This window comes from Castanea sativa, chromosome 5 (assembly GCF_040712315.1).
Source record: "Castanea sativa cultivar Marrone di Chiusa Pesio chromosome 5, ASM4071231v1".
Taxonomy (NCBI): domain Eukaryota; kingdom Viridiplantae; phylum Streptophyta; class Magnoliopsida; order Fagales; family Fagaceae; genus Castanea; species Castanea sativa.
This window is the reverse complement of record NC_134017.1, coordinates 35,857,859-35,874,309: the sequence shown is the minus strand read 5'-3', so window position 1 is coordinate 35,874,309 and position 16,451 is coordinate 35,857,859. Positions and strand designations below refer to the sequence as shown.

At 34.5% G+C, this 16,451-nt stretch overlaps 1 long non-coding RNA gene across 1 annotated transcript in view; it reads left to right on the top strand.

Annotated features, from left to right (window-relative positions):
- LOC142637336 (uncharacterized) overlaps positions 1-16,451 on the top strand; it is a 67,871-nt gene that overhangs the window by 1,487 nt on the left and 49,933 nt on the right. Inside the window, exons 2-4 of the long non-coding RNA XR_012844608.1 lie at positions 334-454; positions 531-666; positions 776-832. This is a non-coding gene — a long non-coding RNA (uncharacterized LOC142637336). The remainder of the gene's footprint in view (positions 1-333; positions 455-530; positions 667-775; positions 833-16,451) is intronic.

Sequence of the window (16,451 nt, the reverse complement as noted above, 5' to 3'; positions counted from 1 at the left end):
TTTCTATGTGATATTTACTTTTGTAAACTATGATATCAATTTTCATAACTGGAAATATATATATTTATTTTTTTGACAGTGAGCTATATATCATGTTAAAAATGCTTAACAATTTACAGGGATGGTTATAAATTCAGATATAAGATATATACGGTGGAAAGATATAAAAATCATAACTTAAATCAAAGTATTGGCTGATATGCTTTAGGATTGTGAGTGGTTGAAGTTTTCTGAGGCAGGAAGCCATTGCCAGGTCCAGCTGAATTGCTTAATTGATATGTAGACTTTTATATTCTGATTTTTATTTATTTCTTTTATTCTTGTATATAATAGGGATATTCCTGTGACTACTGAAGAACCTAAAGATGCAGAGCACGAACAAGGGAAGCTTAAAGCTCAAGATAATTCTGAAAATAAGGCCAAAGATGCTGCTGATGATGATGAAGAAGAGAAGGTAAGGATATCATTCATTTCAAATTGTTATTATATTGTCAATTGAAAGTTAAATGGATCTTTTGGTTTTCTTACAGAATATGACACTTGAAAAATGCGAGAAGGTGTGCTTTGAGAACCGTGCAGGCAAAGGTCACTCTTGATAAGGATTTTGAGTCAATGCAACTTGTTAAGAAAAAGAAAAAGATGACAGCCTTATCATCAAACCGATGGGTAAACTAGTTTGTAGTCTTTTTTTTTTTTTTTTCTTTCTTTTCTTTTTCATTGGTTGTATGTTATATTTGAATGGTTTCATGTTGCTTTTCTAATGTTAATCCAGCAGTCTTTGGAGAAGCTTAAGAAGAAAAACAGCCTTGAAAAAGATGAAAAAGCTCAGAAGGTAACTTATGACATTCCCTTCAATGCAATGTGCTTAGTTCCCTTACTTTTTTTCTAGATCTCTTTATTTCTGCAATAATTGTTCTTGGCTGATATATATGTGTTTACATACCAAGAAAGCATTGCCAGCTTGTTATTTTCTGTCTAACATTTTCTATTAACCATATTAAATCAGTTCCTTACTTTGGTTAGTAAATCTGTCCCTAATTCAACTATATCTGAATCTGTCCCTATATATATATATATATATATATGTTATAGGGAAAGCGTTTTGTAGCCAACATGCATATCTACATGAAAAAATTGTTTAGTCTATGCAAGGATGTGCAATCTCAACTCCATATATGCTTTTCATATGTAACTAAAACAACGTATAGATTGAGTACAGTCAGATTGATGAATTGTAGCTCGACACCTTTTGATAAGAAAGGCATTAATAGCTTTAGCTTGAACAGTGTGAAATGTTCTTTTCTTTGACGCTTTTAGTTGCTGACATGGAATATAAGGAACTAACTAATAGTTCAAAGAACTAAAAAGCTAGGATGTTAAAAAAAAGGCTGGCAGCCTAGGATGTTATAAAGTAAAAAATGTGTTTAGCAAAAGAAAAAAAAAGTACAAAACTAACAACACATGGACTGGGGGAAAAATATTTTGTTTTGCAGCAGAGAAAAATTTCGTGGAACTTTTGCACTGGAATTTTAGATGTCTGCTTTATTACTTTCAAAGAGGATGTTTACTCTCCATGTTTCATACTCATTATGCAGATTCTTTTGAATGAGTTCCTCCATATCCCTTATACAAGTGTCTCACATCAGCTTTATTAGAATCAATCAATTCAAAAGCCTTTTGTAGGCCAGATAGTGGTTTGAAGTTTATCCTTGAAGGAAGCTCTTTGAAGCAGGAAGAAAATGAATGGTAGAAGCTGGTTTTGGATAAGTGATCAGAAATTGTGAAGGTAAGTTTTAAATTTTTATCCGAGGGTGTCATTCAGTAATTTCAATGCCAGATTTTCTTCGTGTATTATTAATCTAACAGGTGTTGTCTTTCATTAGATTTTGATGTCTGTTGTCCATGAACGTCATGTTTAGGAGCCTTTGTTTTCGCAGCTAAAAGGTATCAATTTGTTTCTGCTATGAATCTCCATGTTTATTGTCTGAACATAACTGGATCAGATTTCTCTGTCATAACTATGAATCTCATCATTTCCATTGAGCTCTAGCTCAAAAGGCACCTCCCCTTGTAAGAGCAAGGTGGAGGGTGAGATTGTGACTTCAAGACCCACTAGATGCATGTGTATCTTACCAATAAAAAAAAGTAAAAAGAAACTATAAATCTCATCACTTTTTATTCTAAATCTCTATATGTGTTATTGTCAATCTTGTTTGAAGTGAATCCTATCTGGTAATTTGACATTGTGTATAGATTGCAAGAAAACAATTGAAAAAAGTTGTGCCATTGGTGACTACAATAAATATGAAAAATTCCACTTTTATTCATAAATCAGCAGGAATCAGTTGGTAAATGCTTTTTGATGTACTTTCTCTGTTTTGTTTTTTGGACATATAATTCTTTATATTCATACTTTTTAATGAGAACGAGTACGAATGGGTCATTGTGCCTACCATGGATACCATATGCAGGCACCAAAATGCAATAATATGTATGTAGGAGGTGTAATTTTTGTTTTGTTGGTTTTGTCACTGATTCTAAATTAATCAAAAGTCTAGAGCTTCAAAAACATATAACTAGAGCCGTGCTATACTCCTTAACCTAAGAATTTTCCCTAACAACACTATCATTTGAGTGAGCAAGGTTCCTCTCAATTTCTAGTGGAACGGAGATAGTCCATTTTAGTGTTCATATTTTATTTGTTGTATGTAACAGGTATACATGATGATGGCACTAGAGACATTTTTATATTTGTAATATTTAAAATCTGAACCACGAAATCGATTCATTTTAGATGGAGAGGATCCTATTCCCATTTTAACTTAATCAGATTTGATCAACTTTTGTTTAAAATGTAATATGTAATATTTAATTAAGTTGTGCTTCCTTTTCAAAAAATGTTTGGTGCTTGAAGTTCAGGTGTTAATCCTGTTTTTTCAATTAATTTGTACTTCCTTATTTCCACTTGACTCTGCTCTTCGTAACATAATAAAATTGCAGGATGTCGACCAGTATAATTCGTTCACTGAAATGTTGGGGCCAGAGAGTCTTGCAAAGGTTCTTCCTGGAGTTGAAACCATTGAAGAAGGTAACAACTGATTTTTTTTATTTATTTATTGTGTTTCACTTCCTGTATGGTGATAAAGTTTATCCATCTAGGGAAAAAGAAGTTAGTTGTTCTGGCAAATAGCTGTAAATAATTTTGTGCTTGCAGCAGAAAATATTCCGGCGACATTTTTAATATTCAAAACTTGGTTGTGCATAATAATAATAGGAACAGTGACTAATAATAATAGAATTTACAATAGTAATAGACCCAATTGAATTTACAATAATAATAGACCCAATAAGTGGCTTAGAATTTCTTTTTAATTTGATTAGGATCAGTTGTAACCTAATTGAATTGGTTTTGTTGTAGTATATGAGTCAGATCATTAGGTTTTGTTGTAGTATATGCAAGGTGGTTGACTGGAATGGCTTGGAGTTTGTTTAGCACTTCTCTGTTTTGCAACGCTATTATAAGTTCTTTAAATAGTTCCGTGGTGAAAATTGTTGTGCTTTTGTACCATATTCATGTTAGTAGTTTGTTTATTATTTGCATTATTCTTGATATGCCCAAAAGTTTTTAGCTGAGTTCCTAAGATTGTTTTGAGTTTATGTGCTCTATAGTAAGTTAAATCTCATGTAAACGATTTTCATGAACTCTTATGAGCAGTCTCCCTTACCTTATGAAGTTGATGTATCACTTGTTTGTTGCCCCAGTAGTTATTCTCATTTTGGTATTGGTTGTTTTGGGACCTATATGTAGGTTGTTGTGCATGATCTTGCCTTAGAGATTACATTTTTTAACCTTTGACTTACGTATGAGATGTTTTACAAATTTTTTATTGTTATATGCTGAAAAGGAGAGAGGGGGGGGGGGGGATACATAGATAATTCATTACTCTTTGAAAAAAAAATTTGGAAAAGCTGGGTCAGAATGTGAGTAGGTACTTGATTTTGAATAAAAGCTGGGTTATCCAATTTCTCAATGAAGGCGAATCTCTCTAAATTGTTATTGTATATATGAACATGTTTTCTGTTATGTTTTGGGCAAAACTTGTTGCTTTTAATAAAAAATTGTCAAAGAAGATATAGTCTCTTGATCATTATACCAGTTCTATAAAACTAAAACCTAGTTTAACATATTATAAGTAAAAATGATGCACATTTTAGGATGCAGATGGATAGATTACAAACTGTGTAGTGACTTCCACTAAGGTTTCAGATTGCATCTTTTTTCTTTGTAGTAATGATTTGACACCTTATCTTGTTAAAAGATTCCTTTGTTTTTAAATTTCTATTTTTACTGGTCATGAAATCAGGTTGATTTTTTAAAACCCCTCTTATGCTTAGTTGTAAGTGAAATTTGACATTGAGCGTGACAGTTGTGGCGTTTGATTTACTTTTCTCTAGCATGTTACTTGAATTCGTTGATGTACAATAGATTAGAATTTATTGCGTATGAGATATTGCATATTTTGGTGCTTTGAGTGTTTCCTCCTAGAGTCTCATTTAGAATCAAATGGTTAAGGATTTGAATAGGTGCGAAAATTAAAGTGAATGATCAAAATGTTTCCCATCATGAATTTGTTTCCAATTGAAGCTTATGCATGTGGACTTGGCTAAATGAGGTACTATGATTTAATTTCGTTTCTCTGATCTTGTTGATGGTAGATGCCGAGTTGGAATTCTAACCACGTGGTGATTTCTCTACCGTTGATTATGATTGTGATTTTTTTGGTGATGGCAGCGACGACGAGGACTTGTCCATTGACATCAATACGTTGCTTGACATTCTTGGAGAAGATCCTCAGCCTTCACAATTACAGGTGTGGTTCTTCAATATTTTTGCTCTCTAAATTCTATAAGTTGATATATATATATATATATATATATATATATTTTTTGTTTTGTTAAGGAGTATTCAATTGTGTAGGTCAAATAGTGCATAGTAACTAGTTAGCTAGTACTTTAAAAATCCCACCCTACCTTCACAATTACAGGTGTGGTTCTTCAATATTTTTGCTCTCTAAATTCTATAATTTGATATATATATATATATTTTTTTTTTTGTTGAGGAGTATTCAATTGTGTAGGTCAAATAGTGCATAGTAACTAGTTAGCTAGTACTTTAAAAATCCCACCCTAGATAGTAGTGTGTTTCTCTCAATCATTGAATTTTGAATTTATGCTATACTCTGTTTGTCTTAAAACTTAATTGAGAAGAAACTTCCTCAAAGCATAGCTATTGATTTGACCCTAAAAGAACTAATCAAAATGGGTTTTAATTGTTGAGGGGGTTTATGAGAAGGGTAAAACTTATGTACAGTACTTAGGTGCTATTCCTTAGGTTCTCTTTTTAAGATTCTGCCATGTGGAATTTTTCTTATGAGATGAAAATGTATTTTTTTTAATTAAATAGCCACATGACTGAATCTTAGGAGGGGAACTTAAGAAACATCACCTAAGATATTGTACCTAAGTCTTGTCCTTGAGAATTATCACCCTTTGTTGAAATCTCAACTTTTATGAAGTTAGTAAAGCGCATGGTGCTGGCAGTGGAGGTTGTAGAAATGGTGATTTTGGTTTGATTGAAAATTTTATATGGTATTTGTAGCCTAGCTTACAATAAACCTTTTATTTTTGAATGGCATTGAATATGGTCATGCATGCTAAGGTGATTTAGTAATTTTTGGATTGATACAAGTGTTATTAGTTTCGTTTCTTACATGATAATATTTTGTTTCCTTTTTATATCTAAACATGGCAGCCAATGTATTCTTCTTTGCATTGTTTTCTAATTTAACCTTGTGTCTGGACATACATAGCTGAATAGTCCCCATGGAGTTTGGAACTAAATTCTTGCATTTAATTGGGTAATCAATGACTTGATTAAACTGTGATTGGATGATTTATTTTCTTCCCTTTTTTTATATGGTTGACATGCATAATACTTTCCTTGTACATTGGTCTTGAAGATTTGAATTCAAATTTAAAGTTGATTGATCAATATAAGGGAAGTCTTAAAAGGGCATTTAAAGAGAAAATCTTTTCTAATCAATGAGAATTAAATCTTTTGTCAACTATTTCAAAGATGAGGTTTTGGAAAGAAAGTAATAAATGCTTTCAATGTGAAAAGACTTTCTTTTGGAAATTAATTTGATTTAAAATTGGGGATGGAATTTGGTAAGTAATAAAGTATGGTTGGTTATTAAATGCTCACGTGTCTACATGTTTTGATGATCGCATGCTCCCATGCTTTGATTATTAAATGGTCACATATATACATGCTTTAATAATGATATGCTCCTATGTGAACATGCTTTGATGATCACATGCTCCCATATTCTTACATGCTTGTATGCTCTCATGGGCACATACTTGTTGGGCGTTCGTGCGCTCAAATGCATTAACAATTGTGCTTGAATGCAAAGTTGATTGGGAGATTAAAGGTATGTATACTTGGGTGCTTAAATGCTCATATACTTGCACGCTCTCATGATTAAATGCTTGTATGTTCTCATGCTTTGTTAATAATTTGCCCACATGTGTACTTGCTTTGATGATTGCATACTCACATGTTTACTTGCTTTGGTGATCACATGCTCCAATGTTTAGATGCTTTGATGTTCAAATTCTTTGATGATCACTTGCTTCGATGATCTTATGCTCACATGCTTACATTCTTTGACTATCATATGCTTCAATGATTGTATGCTTACATGCTTTTATGTTCACATCTTTTGAAATTCACGTATTTCTATAAACACATGCTTTGATGATCATACATTTTTATGTTCACATGCTTTGATAAATCGTATGCTACTATGTCTAAATGCTTTGAAGAGAACTTGTCCACATGCCTATATGCGTTAATGCTCATATGCTCGGTCACTTCTATGATTGGATGCTCCTATATTAACATACTTCATTGATGATCACATGTTTCACTGGTCATATGCTTCCATGCCTATATGGTATAACAATTACATGCCCACTTGCTTTTATAATTTCATGCCAATACATTTGGGTGATTATATGCTCTTACAATTGAAGGCTTTGATGATCGCATGCTCACAAGCATTTATATTCACTCGTATGATATCCACGCACAAGTGCACACACTTGGATGCTAATATGTGTATAGGCTTGGAGGCTTAAGTGATCATGTAGTTAGACGTTTGTATGCTCAAACGCTTTGACGATTTCGCTCGTATGCCGAGGTGATTGGTAGATTTGAGGTATGCGTACTTCCGTTCTTAAATTCTCATATGCTTTATGCTTTAATAATCACATGATTATATGCTCTCATGATCCAATGCTTGTATTCTCTCATGCTTAAATGCCACGTATAAATTAAGTGTCACTCCTTCAAAAGATTTATTTTTTAACCACAAGTGAACACACTTGATAGATGATATATCAATATGCTTGGAGACTGAAACGATCATGTAGTTAGACGCTCGGGCACTCACTCGCTTTGATGATTGTGCTTAAATCATAAGGTAATTGAATGGTAAGATATATGTGTACATTGAGGTTTAAATGCTCATGTACTTGTAAGTTCACATGCTTCGTTGATCTCGTGTTCACATGTCTACCTGCTTTGACAATCCAATGCTCTCATATCTACTTGCTTAGATGATCACATGCTTTTATGTTCACTTCTTTTGAAATTCACATATTTCTATGTACACCTACTTTGATGATCATACATTTCTATGTTCACATGCTTTGATAATCGTATGCTACTATGTTTACATGCTTTTAAGAGAACTTGTCCACATGCCTATATACCTTAATGCTCATATACTCAGACTCTTCTAGAATTGGATGCTCTTATGTTTACATGTTTCTTTGATGATCACATGTTTCAATGGTCATTTGCTCCCATGCCTACATGCTTTAGCGATTACATGCCCACTTGCTTTTATAATTTCATGCCAATACTTTTGGGTGATTTGGTGATTATATGCTCTTACAATTGAAGGCTTTGATAATTGCATGCTCACAAGTGTTGATATTCACACGTATGATATCCAACCACGTGTACACACTTGGATGCTAATATGTGTATAGGCGTAGAGGCTTAAATGATCATGTAGTTGAACATTCGTACGCTCAAATGCTTTGATGATTTTGCTTGAATGCTGAGGTGATTAGTAGATTTGAGGTATGTGTACTTGGGTTCTTAAATTCTCATATGCTTTATGCTTTAATGATCACATGATTGTATGCTTTCATGATCAAATGCTTGTATTCTCAGATGCATAAATTCTACATATAAATTGTCACTCCTTCATAAGATTTATTTTTTAACCACATGTGAACACACTTGATTGACGATATATCTATACGCTTGGAGATTGAAACGTTCACGTAGTTGGATGCTCGGGCACTCACATACTTTGTTGATTGTGCTTAAATCCTAAGGTAATTGAACGGTAAGATTTATGTGTACTTTAAGGTTTAAATGCTCATGTGCTTGTATGTTCACATGCTTTGTTAATCTCGTGCTCACATGTGTACTTGCTTTGACGATCATATGCTCTCAATTCTACTTGCTTAGATGATCACGTGCTTTTATGTTCACATCTTTTTGAAATTCACATACTTCCATGTACACATGCTTTGATGATCATATGTTTCTCTGTTCACATGCTTTGATAATCGTATCCTACTATGTCTGTATGCTACTATGTCTACATGCTTTTAAGAGAACTTGTCCACATGCCTATATGCCTTAATTCTTATATGCTCGGACACTTCTATGATTGGATGCTCCTATGTTAACATACTTATTTGATGATCATATGTTTCGATGGTTGTATGCTCCCATGCCTACATGCTTTAACAATTACATGCCCACTTGCTTTTGCAATTTCATACTCATATGTTTGGATGATTTAATTATTATATGCTCCTACATTCAAATGCTTTAATAATCGCATGACCACAAGCATTGATATTCATGTGTATGATATTCACATGCACATGTGCACCCACTTGGATGCTAATATGTGTATAGGCTTGGAGGCTTAAGTGATCATGTAGTTGGACGTTCGTACGCTCAAACGCTTTGACAATTTTGCTCGAATGTTGAGGTGAATGGTAGATTAGAGGTATGCGAACTTAGGTTCTCAAATTCTCATATGCTTTATGCTCTAATGATGACATGATTGTATGCTCACATACCTACATTCTTTGACAATCACATGCTTTGATGATCATACATTTTTATGTTCACATGCTTTGATATTCGTATGCTACTATCTCCACATGCATTTAAGATAACTTGTCCGCATGCCTACATGCTCTAAAGCTGATATGCTCGGACACTTCTATGATTTGATGCTCTTATGTTTACATACTTCTTTGATGATCACTTGTTTCAATGGTCATATGCTCCCATGCCTGCGTGCTTTAACAATTACATGCCCACTTGCTTTTATAATTTCATGCTCATGCGTTTGGACGATTTGTTGATTATATGCTCCTAGATTCAAATGCTTTGATAATCGCATGCTCAAAAGTGTTGATATTTACACGTATGATATCCACGCACATGTGCACACACTTGGATGCTAATATGTATAGAGGCTTGGAGGCTTAAGTGATCATGTAGTTGGACGTTCGTACGTGCAAATGCTTTGATGATTTTGCTTGAATGCTAAGGTGATTGGTAGATTTGAGGTATGTGTACTTGGGTTCTTAAATTCTCATATGCTTTATGTTCTAATGATCACATGATTGTATGCTTTCATGATCAAATGATTGTATTCTCTTATGCTTAAATGCTACATATAAATTAAGTGTCACTCCTTCATAAGATTTATTTTTTAAACACAACACACTTGATCGATGATATATCTATACGCTTGGAGACTGAAACGTTCATGTAGTTGGATGCTCGGTCATTCACATGCTTTGTTGATTGTGCATTCACATGCTTTGTTGATTGTGCGTAAAGCCTAAGGTAATTGAATGGTAAGATTTGTGTGTACTTTAAGGTTCAAATGCTCATGTGCTTGTATGTTCACATGCTTTGTTGATATCCTGCTCACATGTGTACTTGCTTTGACGATCATATGCTCTCAATTTTACTTGCTTAGATGATCACGTGCTTTTATGTTCACATCTTTTGAAATTCACATACTTCTATGTACACACGCTTTGATGATCATGCATTTTTCTGTTCACATTCTTTAATAATCGTATGCTACTATGTCTACATGCTTTTAAGAGAACTTGTCCACATGCCTATATGCCTTAATGCGAATATGTACGGACACTTCTATGATTGGATGCTTCTATGTTAACATATTTCTTTGATGATCGCAAGTTTCGATGGTCGTATGCTCTCATGCCTACATGCTTTAACAGTTACATGACCACTAGTTTTTACAATTTCATGCTCATATGTTTGGACGATTTGATAATTATATACCCCTACACTCAAATGTTTTGAGAATCGCATGCTCACAAGTGTTGATATTCACACGTATGATATTTACGCATATGTGCACACACTTGGATGCTAATATGTGTATAGGCTTAGAGGCTTAAGTGATCATGTTGTTGGACGTATGTACGCTCAAACGCTTTGACGATTTCCCTCGAATGTTGAGTTGAATGGTAGATTTGAGCTATGTGTACTTGAGTCCTAAAATTCTTATATACTTTATGCTCTAATGATTACATGATTGTATGGTCTTATGATCAAATGCTTGTATTCTCTAATGCTTAAACGCTACATATAAATCAAGCGTCACTCCTTTAAAAGATTTATTTTTTAACCACATGTGAACACACTTGATCTACGATATATCTATACGCTTGGAGGCTGAATCGTTCATGTAGTTAGGTGCTCGGGAACTCACTCGCTTTGATGATTGTGGTTAAATCCTAAGGTAATTGAATGGTAAGATCTATGTGTACTTTGAGGTTTAAATGCTCATGTGCTAGTATGTTGACATGCTTCGTTGATCTCGAGCTCGCATGTGTACTTGCTTTGATGATCATATGCTATCATATTTACTTGCTTATATGATCACATGCTTTTGTGTTCACATCTTTTGAAATTCACGTACTTCTATGTACACTCAAATGCTCCTATACTCAAATGTTTTGATAATCGCATGCTCACAAATGTTGATATTCACACGTATGATATCCACGCACATGTGCACACACTTGGATGCTAATATGTGTATAGGCTTGGAGGCTTAAGTGATCATTTATTTGGACGTTCGTACGCTGAAATGCTTTGAGGATTTTGCATGAACGCTGAGGTGATTGGTAGATTTGAGGTATGTGTACTTGGTTTCGTAAATTCTCATATGCTTTAAGTACTAATTATCACATGATTGTATGCTCTCATGATCAAATGATTGTATTCTCTCATGCTTAAATTGTACATATAAATTAAGTGTCACTACTTCAAAAGGTTAATCTTTTAACCACATGTGAAACGTTCATATAGTTGGATGCTCGGGCATGCACTCGCTTTGATGATTGTACTTAAATTCTAAGGTAATTGAATGGTAATATGTATGTGTACTTTGAGGTTTTATTGCTCATGTGCTTATTTGTTCACAAGTGCACTCGCTTTGATGATTGTACTTAAATTCTAAGGTAATTGAACGGTAATATGTATGTGTACTTTGAGGTTTTATTGCTCATGTGCTTATTTGTTCACAAGCTTTGTTGATCTCGTTCACACGTGTACTTGCTTTAACGATCATATGCTCTTATGTCTTCTTGCTTAGATGATCACTTGCTTTTATGTTCAGATTTTTTGGAATTCACATGCTTCTCTGTACACATGCTTTGATAATCATACATTTCTATGTTCACTTGCTTTGATATTTGTATGCTACTATGTCTACATGCATTTACAATAACTTGTCCACATGCCTATATGCTAAAATGCTTATATGCTTGGACACTTCAATGATTGGATGCTCCTATGTTTACATACTTCTTTGATGATCACAAGTTTCAACGGTCAAACACTCCCATGCTTGCATGCTTTAACGATTACATATCCACTTGCTTTTATAATTTCATGCTCATAAGTTTGGACGATTTGATGATTATATGCTCCTACATTCAAATGCTTTGATAATCGTATGCTCAAAAGCGTTGATATTCACACGTATGATATCTTCCCACGTGTACGCACTTGCATTCTAAAATGTGTATAGGCTTGGAGGCTTAAGTGATCTTGTAGTTGGACGTTCGTACTCTCGAACGCTTTGACGATTTTGCTCGAGTGTTTAGGTGAATGGTAGATTTGAGGTATGTATACTTGGGTCCTAAAATTTTTTTTATGCTTTATGCTCTAATGATCACGTGATTGTATGTTCTTATGATCAAATGCTTGTATTCACTCATGCTTTAGCGTCACTCCTTCAAAAGATTTATCTTTTAACCACATTTTAACACACTTGATCTACGATATATCTATACACTTGGAGACTGAAGCGTTCATGTAGTTAGATGCTCGGGCATTCACTCGCTTTGATGATTGTGGTTAAATCCTAAGAAATTAAACGGTAAGATCTATGTGTACTTTGAGGTTTAAATGCTCATGTGTTTGTGTGTTGACATGCGTCGTTGATCTCGTGCTCACGTGTAATTGTTTTGACGATCATATGGTGTAATGTCTACTTGCTTATATGATTTCGTGCTTTTATGGTCACATCTTTTGAAATTCACATACTTCTATGTACACTTGCTTTGATAATCATACATTTCTATGTTCACATTCTTTGATATTCGTATGCTACTATGTCTAAATGCGTTCAAGATAACTTGTTCACATGCCTATATGCTTTAATGCTCATATGCTCGGACACTTCTAGGATTGGATACTTCTATGTTTACATACTTCTTTGATGATCACATGTTTCAATGTTCATATGCTCTCATGCCTGCATGCTTTAATGATTACCTGCCCATTTGCTTTTATAATTTAATACGTATACTTTCGAACGATTTGACAATTATATGCTCCTACACTCAAATGCTTTGATAATCGCATGCTCACAAGCGTTGATATTCACACGTATGATATCCACGCACATGTGCACACACTTGGATGCTAATGTGTGTATAGGCTTGGAGACTAAAGTGATCATGTAGTTGGACATTCGTACGCTCAAACACTTTGACGATTTCGCTTGAATGTTGAGGTGAATGGTAGAGTTGAGGTATGTGTACTTGGGTCCTAAAATTCTTATAAGCTTTATGCTCTAATGATCACATGATTGTATGGTTTCATGATTAAATGCTTGTGTTCTCTCATACTTAAACGCTACATATAAATTAAGCGTTACTCCTTCAAAAGATTTATTTTTTAACCACATATGAATACACTTGATCTACAATATATCGATACGCTTATAGATTGATGCTCGGACACTAACTTGCTTTGATGATTGTACTTAAATTCTAAGGTAATTGAACGGTAATATGAATGTGTACTTTGAGGTTTTAATGCTCATGTGCTTATTTGTTCACATGTTTTGTTGATCTCATGCTCACATTTGTACTTGCTTTAACGATCATATGCTCTTATGTCTTCTTGCTTAGATGATCACATGAATGTTCACCTCTTTTGAAATTCACATGCTTCTATGTACACATGCTTTGATGATCGTACATTTCTATGTTCACTTGCTTTGATATTCGTATGCTACTATGTCTACATGCATTTAAGATAACTTGACCACATACCTATATACTTTAATGCTCATATGCTTGGACACTTCTATTATTGGATGCTCCAATGTTTACATACTTCGTTAATCACATGTTTCAATGGTCAAATGCTCCAATCCCTGCATGCTTTAAAGATTACATGCCCACTTGCTTTTATAATTTCATGTTCATACATTTAGACGATTTGATGATTATATGCTCCTACATTAAATTGCTTTGATAATCGCATGCTCACAAGCGTTGATATTCACACTTATGATTTCCACCCACATGTGCACACACTTGGATTCTAATATGTGTATAGGCTTGGAGGTTTAGGTGATCATGTAGTCGGACGTTTGTACGCACAAACAATTTGACGAATTTGCTTGAATACGAAGGTGTCTGGTAGATTTGAGGTATGTGTACTTGGGTTCTTAATTTCTCATATGCTTTATGCTCTAATGATGACATGCTTGTATGCCCACATGCCTACATTCTTTGACGATCACATGCTTTGATGATCGTATGCTCACATGCTTTTATGTTCACATCTTTTGAAATTCACTTATTTCTATGTACACATGCTTTGATGATCATACATTTCTATGTTCACTTGCTTTGATAATCGCATGCTCACAAGCGTTGATATTCACACTTATGATATTCACCCACATGTGCACACACGTGGATTCTAATATGTATATAGGCTTGGAGGCTTAGGTGATCATGTAGTTGGACGTTTGTACGCACAAATGGTTTGACGAATTTGCTTGAATACGAAGGTGACTGGTAGATTTGAGGTATGTGTGCTTGGGTTCTTAATTTCTCATATGCTTTATGCTCTAATGATGACATGCTTGTATGCCCACATGTCTACATTCTTTGACGATCACATGCTTTGATGATGGTATGCTCACATGCTTTTATGTTCACATCTTTTGAAATTCACTTATTTCTATGTACACATGCTTTGATGATCATACATTTCTATGTTTAGTTGCTTTGATAATCGCATGCTCACAAGCATTGATATTCACACTTATGATATTCACCCACATGTGCACACGCCTGGATTCTAATATGTATATAGGCTTGGAGGCTTAGGTGATCGTGTAGTTGGACATTTGTACGCACAAACGGTTTGACGAATTTGCTTGAATACGAAGGTGACTGGTAGATTTGAGGTATGTGTGCTTGGGTTCTTAATTTCTCATATGCTTTATGCTCTAATGATGACATGCTTGTATGCCCACATGCCTACATTCTTTGACGATCACATGCTTTGATGATGGTATGCTCACATGCTTTTATGTTCACATCTTTTGAAATTCACTTATTTCTATGTACACATGCTTTGATGATCATACATTTCTATGTTCACTTGCTTTGATAATCGCATGCTCACAAGCGTTGATATTCACACTTATGATATTCACCCACATGTGCACACACGTGGATTCTAATATGTATATAGGCTTGGAGGCTTAGGTGATCGTGTAGTTGGACGTTTGTACGCACAAACGGTTTGACGAATTTGCTTGAATACGAAGGTGATTGGTAGATTTGAGGTATGTGTGCTTGGGTTCTTAATTTCTCATATGCTTTATGCTCTAATGATGACATGCTTGTATGCCCACATGCCTACATTCTTTGACGATCACATGCTTTGATGATGGTATGCTCACATGCTTTTATGTTCACATCTTTTGAAATTCACTTATTTCTATGTACACATGCTTTGATGATCATACATTTCTATGTTTACTTGCTTTGATAATCGCATGCTCACAAGCGTTGATATTCACACTTATGATATTCACCCACATGTGCACACACTTGGATTCTAATATGTATATAGGCTTGGAGGCTTAGGTGATCGTGTAGTTGGACGTTTGTACGCACAAACGGTTTGACGAATTTGCTTGAATACGAAGGTGACTGGTAGATTTGAGGTATGTGTGCTTGGGTTCTTAATTTCTCATATGCTTTATGCTCTAATGATGACATGCTTGTATGCCCACATGCCTACATTCTTTGACGATCACATGCTTTGATGATGGTATGCTCACATGCTTTTATGTTCACATCTTTTGAAATTCACTTATTTCTATGTACACATGCTTTGATGATCATACATTTCTATGTTTAGTTGCTTTGATAATCGCATGCTCACAAGCGTTGATATTCACACTTATGATATTCACCCACATGTGCACACACTTGGATTCTAATATGTATATAGGCTTGGAGGCTTAGGTGATCGTGTAGTTGGACGTTTGTACGCACAAACGGTTTGACGAATTTGCTTGAATACGAAGGTGACTGGTAGATTTGAGGTATGTGTACTTGGGTTCTTAATTTCTCATATGCTTTATGCTCTAATGATGACATTATATGCTCACATGCCTACATTCTTTGACGATCACATGCTTTGATGATCGTATGCTCACATGTTTTTATGTTCACATCTTTTGAAATTCACTTATTTCTATGTACACATGCTTTGATGATCATACATTTCTATGCTCACTTGCTTTGATATTCGTATACTACGATGCCTACTTTCGTTCAAGATAACTTGTCCACATGCCTATATGCTTTAATGCTCATAAGCTCGGACACTTAGTTATTCGATGCTCCACTGTTTACATATTTCTTTGATGATCACATGTTTCGATGGTCAAATGCTCACATGCCTACGT